This window comes from Taeniopygia guttata, chromosome 8 (genome assembly GCF_048771995.1).
Source record: "Taeniopygia guttata chromosome 8, bTaeGut7.mat, whole genome shotgun sequence".
NCBI classification, from domain to species: Eukaryota; Metazoa; Chordata; class Aves; order Passeriformes; family Estrildidae; genus Taeniopygia; species Taeniopygia guttata.
The window spans coordinates 1,464,899-1,474,177 of record NC_133033.1 but is presented as its reverse complement, the minus strand read 5'-3'; the positions used below and the strand labels follow the sequence as shown (position 1 = coordinate 1,474,177).

The 9,279-nt window shown below is 49.5% G+C and overlaps 1 protein-coding gene across 1 annotated transcript in view; it reads left to right on the top strand.

Moving 5' to 3' along the window:
* The first annotated feature begins 2,798 nt into the window (after window positions 1-2,798).
* PDE4B (phosphodiesterase 4B) overlaps window positions 2,799-9,279 on the top strand; it is a 174,225-nt gene continuing 167,744 nt past the window's right edge. The window contains exon 1 of the mRNA XM_030278531.4: window positions 2,799-3,348. The gene's annotated coding sequence lies outside the window, so the exon portion shown is untranslated. The remainder of the gene's footprint in view (window positions 3,349-9,279) is intronic.

Below are 9,279 nucleotides of genomic sequence, written 5' to 3'. Positions count from 1 at the left end.
CCAGGCAGCGTTTTGGCTGGAGGATTGGGAATGTGGGAATCTTGCACCACAATGGGACAGAAATGTTCACAAGTCACAGGGAAATGAGGAAAAGCATCACCTGGACTGGTGAGAGCTCTGTGTCAACAATGAATCCCCAAAACCCTCCTGTGCTACTGCCTGAAGAGGTGATCCCTGTGCATCATCTCTGTGGTGTTGGCACTTAAAAAAAAAAAAACATGGCATGGTTTGGATTGGGAGGGACCTTAAACCCATTTAATTCCAAGCTCTGCCATGGCAGGGACACCTCCCACTATCCCAGGAGCTCCCAGCCCATCCAGCCTGGCCTTGGGCACTGCCAGGGATCCAGGGGCAGCCACAGCTGCTCTGGGCACCTGTGCCAGGCCTGCCCACCCTCCCAAGGAACAATTCCTGCCCAATATCCCACCCAGCCCTGCCCTCTGGAAGCCATTCCCTGTGTGCTGGCACTGCAGAGCCCTGGAACACGGGTGTTCACGCACAAATATTCATCCCCTGCCTGGTTTTGGGACTTTGCCAGGGGAGGAACATGGAGAAAGGGATGTCCCCATTCAGGGAGCAGCCTCAGCCTCGCTGGGCATTATCCTGGGAGCTCCTGTGTGGAAGGCAGAGGGATCCCAGCTAAAAATGGGGAAGAGAGAGGAGGTTCCTCCCTGCCTCCTGCTCCGGCTGAGGGAGCTGTCCAGTCCCTGACTGCTGGAGGATTCCTTCATCCCCATCGTGCTGCCACTGAGATGCTCCCGGAGGTGCCTTTGGGCAGGAATGGGGAGGTTTGGCCAGGAGGAGAAGCTGGATAACCAAAAATCTCCAGGATTTCACAGAATCACAGAAGGGTGTGGGTTGAAAAGGACCTTGCAGATGACCTCAAACGTGATCTCGGAGCTGCTGCGTGTCTGAGAGCTCAGGCTGTGGGAAGGACAGAGGCAGTGAGTGCACAGGGCTGCTCACTGGGAAGTGACCTTTCCCAAGGCTGCCAGGATCTCAGCTGGATTTATGGATGTGAAGCCCTTTGGGATGGTCAGAGCTTCTCAGCAGTGTAAAATTGGTGCCTGTGAGAGGCACTTGGTAACTGCAGCAGGGCAGGGAGTGCTGCAGCTCTCAGGATTTGCTTTGGCACGGATCAGGAGTGCTCAGGGCCGCTGGAATATCTCAGGAGTGACTTCTTGGAGCTGGCTGGTGGAGGCAGATGAGAGTAACACGAGCCCACGATATTGGGGCTTCACTTCACTTCATCCTCCTGCTCTCAGCATTCCCTCCCAGCATCCAGGAGGATTCCAGGAGGGTGCCAGGGCAGAGAGGAGCAACCCTGGGAGCTGCTGCTGCCCTCAGGAGCAGCCCCGTCCTTCCCAGCAGGCTGAAGCACTGCTGCTGTTCCCAGCCTCTGGAATTGCATCCCTGACTCTGCATCGCTGCCCTCTCCTGTTGCCAGGGAGCTGCAAAGCTTGGATGTGCTGCCTGGAGGCTGGGAATGACCAAGAGCAGGATTTGGATTTCCCTGGCCTTGTAGTCTGGAAGAGCAGAGCTTCTTTCAGCCCTTTGGGAATTCTGTGTCCTGCCCTAGTTTGTGTTGTTCAGTGCTTACAGATGAGACAACTCCTAAATATCCCAAAGATTTGCCTGAGCCTAAACCACAGGGTTTACACCTCGAATCCAGGGGAGGATTCCAGAAGTGACTTCTCTGTGGAGTTTCACAGAGTTTAACAAGTTTAACAACTTTGCACACCAAACTCTGGATCAGATTCCTTGATCTGTGTCCAAGGCAGCAGAGAGGGACAAAAATTCACCTTGGCTCTCCTCACTGCAGGAGAATTTAAATTTACTTTTAAATTTTGTAAAAGATATTGGCATGTTGAAATTCGATTGATAATTACTTTTATATTTTAACAGAAACTCCTGTATGTTAGAGAAATCTCTCAATTAATTATTAACTCTTATTTTTTCTGAGCTGGACAGACAATCTTTTCTCCTCTGTAGGCACAAAACTTTCATTCAATATTGTTCTTTTATTGCATAAAGAGTGGTTTATCAAAATCTGCTGTGGTCTGGCCTGTGGGCCTGTGGGATATTGGGCCATGGGATGGGACTTGAGCAAGAATCCCAGCACAGCAGCCTTCTGTTCACTTTTCAGAGGCTACAGTCATGAATCCCTGGAAAAAATCAAGGGGCTGTGTGACATCCACAAATAACCATTTAAAAGGTTTTATAATGAATAGATTTTATTTTTCCCTGCTGGACTTTGAGGTTTTTGGGGAATTGGGGTGGGTTCTGTAAGCCTTTTAAATGCTGCTCCTTGGCCTTGAAGACCAGAAAATTCCTCTTTTACCATGTGAGCCAATTCCTCATGTTATTACTCCAGAAACTTGGCCTTTGATGAGGACATCAAACACCCAAAGATCTCGTGTTTACGATGAAACAGAAGTGATAAACCAACTAAGGAGAATCACCCTTTATCTGCTGGGTGTTTGGGGTGGTGTGACCGGGCAGCAGCTCCCACAGGTGTGACATGTGACATTAAATCTTCGAGGTGAGCAGCTCTGGTTTGCCAGGGAGGGGAGAATTCCTCCCCAAAATCCCAGCCCAGCTGTGCCCGGGGTTTGTACCCGCTGCTCCAGGCATCATTCCCTAGGGAGAGTTCTCGAACACCACCAGCTGCTTCCTCTGCCCTGCTCTGCCCCTGTGGATGGAACGATATCGATGAATTTGTATTTGATTCCTTTTTGGGATTGGGTTGGGTTGGGTTGGGAGGGACCTCAGCGCTGCCCTCATCCCACCCCGCCACAGGCGAGCGATGCCACGCACCAGCCCAGGCTGCTGCCAGCCCCATCCAGGCTGGAATTGGGCTGGAATTGGGCTGGATTTGCTGCAGAGCCGCTCCCGGAGCTCGCCTCGGCCCCAGCCCGGCCGGGGAGGACGCGGGGCCGGGGCTGCGGCGGGGGAGGGCCGGACGGAGCGGGGCGGGACGGACGGGGCCGGGAGGGGAGAGCGGAGCGCGGAGGGAACGGGGAGGAACGAGCGGAGAGCAGCGGAGAGGGAGAGCGAGAGGAAGGGGCGGAAAGGCAGAGGAAGGAAGGGAAGGAGAGGAGAGGAGAGCGAAGGGAAGGCAGGCGAGGAGCCGAGCCGAGCCAGCCGAGCCGAGCCGAGCCGCCGGCGCTCCCCGCGGGGCCGGCCCCGCAGCGCTGGGGAAGCGCGGCCGCCGCTCCGCCGCCAGCGCCGGGGCCATGAGGCGCTGAGGGCGGGAGCCTGAGGAGAAGCGGAGCAGAACCGCTCAGAACCGGAGCAGAACCGCTCAGAACCGGGACAGAAGCCGGGGGAGCCCCGCAGCCGCCGGAGGTAAGCGCTGCCCGCCTGAGGGGCCGCGGCCGCCGCGCGGGGCCGGGGCTGAGGCGGCCGCGGGCTCTGAGGGGACCCTGCCCGGCCCTGCCCTCAGGGGTCCCGCTCCGCGCCCCACGGAGCCCCAGCACCGAGTCACTCGTGGGGTGTTTGCCTGGCCCCGGTTAAGTTTTGTCGTGGGGAATCACATGGCCTTAAGAGAAAAAAAAAAACAAACCAAAAAAACCCCAAACGAGCGAGGGTTGCGGTTTGCCAGAGAGGGGATGTACACTTTAATTGGTTTTTTAAATCGCTTTATTTCTGCGCCCTCTGCACCATGTATATGTGTATTTCCCTTCTCGCTATATTCTTTCCGCCTGGAATTTCTGTTGGAATCGCCGGTGTTCTCCCGGCCGTGCTGTTCCCCAGAGCCGCATCCCGGGATTTGCCGGTGGGACGGGGCTGCCCTGCCGGGCTCCCCTTTCCCGGCCCGGATCCCCGGCACTCTCCTGGTGCTCCTCTGCCGAGACACCCCCTCTGCATCATTGCCCTGCCATGTGCTTTCAGCCCGTTTGCTTCTCCCCAGCCTCCTTTTCCCAATTCGGAGCCTGGTGGGAGTTGTGAGTTCAGAGAGGATCTGGGGTTTGTTCCCTTGGTGTGGCTCCACAAAAAGAGGAGCTTTTTGCCCTCCTCAGGTGGAGGTTGGTGAGTTTTAAGTCAATTCTGCTGAGGAACGAGGTGTTTGCTGCGATCTCTGGGGCTGGGATGGAGCCACGAGGGCACTTGAGTTGTTTTGTGTGATGCTCTGCATCTGTTGCTACAGGAAACATCCCAAGAGATCCTCCACCGAACACAGAATTCCTGGTGGATCTCTCTTGTGTGAGACTCTTTCCAGCAGAATCCATACAATGCCTTTTGTTTTTCTCCTCTGGACTCCTGGTGTCCCTAAGAAGCAGCAGTGAATAAGCTGAATAATTGCATTTGCAGGTCATAAATCCAGTGGAACAGGGAACTTTTGTAGGCCACTATGAGAGAGATGCTCATTTGTAGTGTCCCTCATTCCCAGCTCCAGAGAGGGAGCTGCTGGTTAAAAAGGTTCTGAACAAATCTGTGATCTATAAATCATCTGGAATAGAAGCTTGTTAGCACAACAAGTGCTTTCCCAGCAGATTATTCATTGGAATTCTCTGTTTCTCTTGTCATCTCATCTGTTTTAATGTTTCCTTGTGCCTGCTCAGGTGCTCCAGGTGCCTACTTTACCTGGCACCTACTGGTAGGATACCAGCTGTATCCTACTTTATTCTCGTTTTTGGACATTTTCGATTCCAGGAAAAAAATTGTAGTGCAATGCTTTAATGTGAAGCTGGAGTAAAGGATGATATTGAGCCTTTTTAGCTGTTTTTTTCCAAAACCATACTCAGGTTTTTTTCTCCACCGCTTCTGTATTTACTTCCCGGCTCTTCCCACGTCACATGGAAACCTCTCCTTATTCAGCATTCAAATCCTGATTTATCCATCAGGAAGCTTAACCCAGATTAGTTGAGTAATCGTCTCTGGGAACACAGGGCTCCTTTAAAGAGTCATTCCAATCAAATCCCTGGAATTTCCATATTTGAAATGGATAGCCACGGATGGAGCTGGAAAATCCTGCCTAAAATGGCAGCTTTTAATTGGAATGCTTTGTTTTATCCAAACATCCTTTCCTTGGAATGACCCACGTGGAGCTGTCCCTGGAGAAATGGGGGAAGTTTGAAACATTTGGGAAAAATAGCGACAAAACAGTCCTTGGAAACACCTTTATTCCTTTAAATTAAGTGCCTGTCTTCCCAATTTTCCATCTTTATATGGGTCCCTCAGCAAATAAAATTGGTTAATTATGGCAGTGGGATAAATACAGACTTGGCAGATGGAAAAAAAAATAAAAAACAAACATTGGGAAGGTGTGAAACAAATAATGAGGTGATAAAACTCCCTTAAACTTGATGCCTGTTGCAAACAGATGAGTGGATATTTATATGAAATATTGCTTTGAAGGAAAAGGATTTTAACCTGATGTTATTACTCACGCTGTGGGGTTTTTTATTCCCCTTTTCCCTCAGTTTAGAGGATGAAAATAATTTCTCAGCTTCACTTTGGGCTCCTTGCTGCTGCAGTGTTTTGGTTTCAGGCGATGCAGGGGGATGCTTGAGCTGGGGTAGGTGAATTTCAGCAGAATTTCTTTAATTATGAAAACTGCTCTCGGCTTCAAACTTGTTTTTACCAAAAACAAAAAATTAAAATCATTTTTTTACAAATTGATACCATCCTGTTGTGCTAAAACATGCAGAGAAAGCCTGGCGGTGCTTTCTGTTAAATCTCTGAGTGTTCCATTCATCTGTGAGCCCTTCATATCCCAAATAATTCGAGGATATATCCATTATTCAGGTTAAAATCCTAGAAAGAGTTTGATGAATGGTACAGAGAAAGTAAATGAAGAATTTTCTCTTGGTTATGCAGCAAAATTGAAAAATCCAAACCTTTGGATTTAATTTTTAACTTAATTTTTTATTAGATGTTTAATTAGGCCAAGGAGTGTTCTTGGAGCACAAAACTTGGCAAAATATTTCCTGCCAGTCACAGAAGTCTCCAGAAGTCTGAGAAACTTTGCAAATGGAAAAAGACAATTTTAGGGAACAATACAGAAAAGATAAAAGGGTTTATCTTTGTGTTTTAAAGCAGGCTGAGAGGGAACTTCCTGGGAGAGCAGATTATTCCATGTCTGCCTCCAGTGGAATTCCTGCACTTTCTGCTGCAGCATCTGGCACTGCTGGCACTGATGAGAAAATAGATTAGAGGATGAGGCTGGGTTAAATCCCTGCTTATTCAGGTGCTTAAAAAATGTCATTTTGTGCACCCTGAGTTCGGCTTTTCCTCATGTTTGGCCACTTAAGGATACACTTTGTTTCTAAAGAACTCAGGGGAGGAAAATCCAGAATATTCCCCTTTTTTTGATCTTTGTTTCTCCCTTTTCTGTCTGTCCATGTGGGGTTTTTTGTGTGGATTGTGGGATTTTTTTCCTTTCCTCCATCCATTTTCTTTCCTGAATTTCTCTCCTCTCTGGAAGCAAAGAGGGTTGTGGATATTTTTGCCGATGGGAATGAAGTGGAAGCAAGGCAGATCCAGGGTCTGGGAGAAGTTAAGGACAATTTCGGTGGTGCTGAAAATACAGCTTGGGAATTGGGACAGTATGGAGCAAAGATATTGCATAGAGTGAGATATTTTATAGAGCAAAATTAGAGAAAGAAAATTGCTTCTTTGGGATAAAATTATAAAACTTCAGGCCTGAACATTGGAAAAATGCTGAATTATGGTCTTTAAACTGTGGGGGCTGGAGCCAAGTGGGCAAACCCCCTTTGGATTGGAGATGAGCTGGAGTTCAGCCCCAGTTTTCCATGAAAACGTGTTGTGGTTCTGGGATTCCCCATTGGGATTTTCCCCTCAGCCTTCCCTGCTGATTATCCAAGGAATATCACAGCATTCCTGTTGTCCTGTGGGCTGCAGGAGAAGTGGGGAAATGCAGGTGTTTCAGTGGATAAATTAGGTTAATTTCTGGTGACAGAAAAACAGCAGGAGCCCCAAGATCCTCCATGCCAGAGCAGTTGTGGGCACTGATGTTCCCTTATTTCTGGGAGTGTCCTGGCAGGGAATTGATCTGTGAAAAAAAAAAAAAAAAACCCTTTACAACTCTTAGATTTTTCTGCCCCATGTGTGAGGATGGAAAACCTCCCCAGTGGTTCTGTGATCTGTGGGAGAGCTGGGCTCTGTTCCGATGGCTGCAGACTGGGATGGCATTTCTGAGGAATATTTGGAATATTCCTTTGCAGACAGCTGTTGAGAACGTTCCACTGATCTGTTCAAGAGTTAACTCAGCCTTGTTTGCTCTCTAATTAATTTGCTGGGGGATAATACCCCAGGTTTGACCTGATTTTGGCAGCAGATTTGGTGGGAGCAGCTGCTGTCCTGGCACGGGCTTTGCCTGCTGTGCAGGAGGTACTGGGGAGCAGCTCAGGACCAGGGACCACAGTGAACACACAAAACTCTTCTCCAGGGTTTGTAGGCAATAAAATGATGTTTTTTTCACTGCTTGAGGCAGATCTTGTAGAACAACGGGCAGAGCACGCTGTGCTGCAAGCGAAGGTGTGGGAAGAGAGAAGAGGGGAAAGAGAGGTCAGCTAAAATAAATCCAAGGAAACAATCCAGCCTTGGAGACTCCAGAAAGCCATGGAAGCACAGCAGAGAGGGAACAGCAAATAAAGTGATGCCAGGGGGGTTTATAAAGCAGAGAATTCACCTGAGCTCTCCTAAACCCAGAGGGAATCTCTGCCTGCTGTGGGGACAACAATCCCTGGGTGTTTTTGACACAGGGAAGCTGAGTGGAGCTGCCAGAGGATTTGCTCCTCAGGGTTCTTTTGGATGCTGTGCTTTTATGCCAGTGGTTCTGAACCTGGAAACGAGAAGTTGACCCTTTGCTTGGGTAAATAAGCACCAGGTTTTCAGTTTTGTTTCTGCCCGGCCTCCTCTGTGAGCTCAGGTGCTTCTGGCACATCCAAGGAATTGTGTTTCTTCTGGGAGCTAAGGCAAATAAAGGCACTGCCTGGAGCTTAGAAGGAATCTGAGATTTGGAGTTTCTCACTGATGTGCAGGAATCAGCTTTGGTGCCTAAAATCTAAAATGTAAAGAAAAAAAGAGAGAAATTTCCCCCGATGGAAGAGAACCTTCTCTAACCTTGCTGTTGCTAAACAAAGCTCAGCTTCTGAGTCACTCCCATGGATCTGGGTTGAATATTTGCTGTCTGCAGGATGGGCACCAAGGAATAAATCCCTCCTGAGCTTTGAGGAAGGATTAGGACTGTGCTCAGATGGAAAAATAATTTCTTGCCATTGATTTTTGTCCCATTCACGCTTTTGTAATTCAGCAATTGCTCGAGGAAGGCACAGGCAGGATCCCACTGGAATAAACAGCACAGAAAATCTAGGATTGCCAGGGCTCTTGGGAAATGTGGGGGATAACTCTGGAGAGGAGCTCCTTGCAACAGGGACACTTCCAGGGGTGTTTATAAATAGTGGGAGCAGGATCTTGGGGAGGAGAGGAATCCAAAAGGAGGAATCCTCGGGAATCACCGTTTCTGAAAGCAGCAGCTCAAATGAGAAGCAGAAAATGATCCAGCAGCACAAGAGCTCTTGAGGAGAAAATCAGTGTGAGACATATGGAAACCTTCAGGGCCAGGCTGCTCTGTTTGCTGGGATTCTGCTCAGGGAACAGCAGGTCCTGGGGATGCCCAGCGTGCTCAGGAATACTGATCAGGAACCTCCCAGGGCCTGTGGTGCTGGGGCTAAACCCGCTCCTGCCTGGAAGGAAAAACATCCTATTTAACATTGGGAAAGTGTCACTGAAAAAAAAAAAGAAAAAAGAAGGCCATGCTCCAGCTGGTGGTTGTGAGGGCTGGAGCCAAGTGGGGAAAACCCCTTTGGATTGGAGATCAGCCCCAGTTTTCCATTAAAACCTGCTGTGGTTCTGGGATTCCTCGTTGGGATTTTCCCCTCAGCTTTCCCTGCTGGTTAGCCAGGGAATATGAATATCACAGCAGTGATATTCTCCTGTGGGCAGCAGGAGAAGTGAGCTTGGGCAGGAGCAGAGCAGGACGTGGCATGTTCTTTGGAGAGCTTGGATTCCCAGCACTGCACCTTCCAGGGGTGCTGCTCTTCCCCTTGGAAAACTGTGTGGGTTTTTGGGATCCCAGGGAGAGCAGGAAGTTTGTCCCAGGTGATCCTTGGAGAGAGGCCTCTCAGGACCTCAGTGGTGAGGGACAGGGCAGGAAAAGCAGAGCAGGATGTGGGGTGTTCTTGGAGAGCTTGGATTCCCAGCACTGCTCCTTCCAGAGGTGCTGCTCTTCCCTCTGGAAAAGGGAAGGAT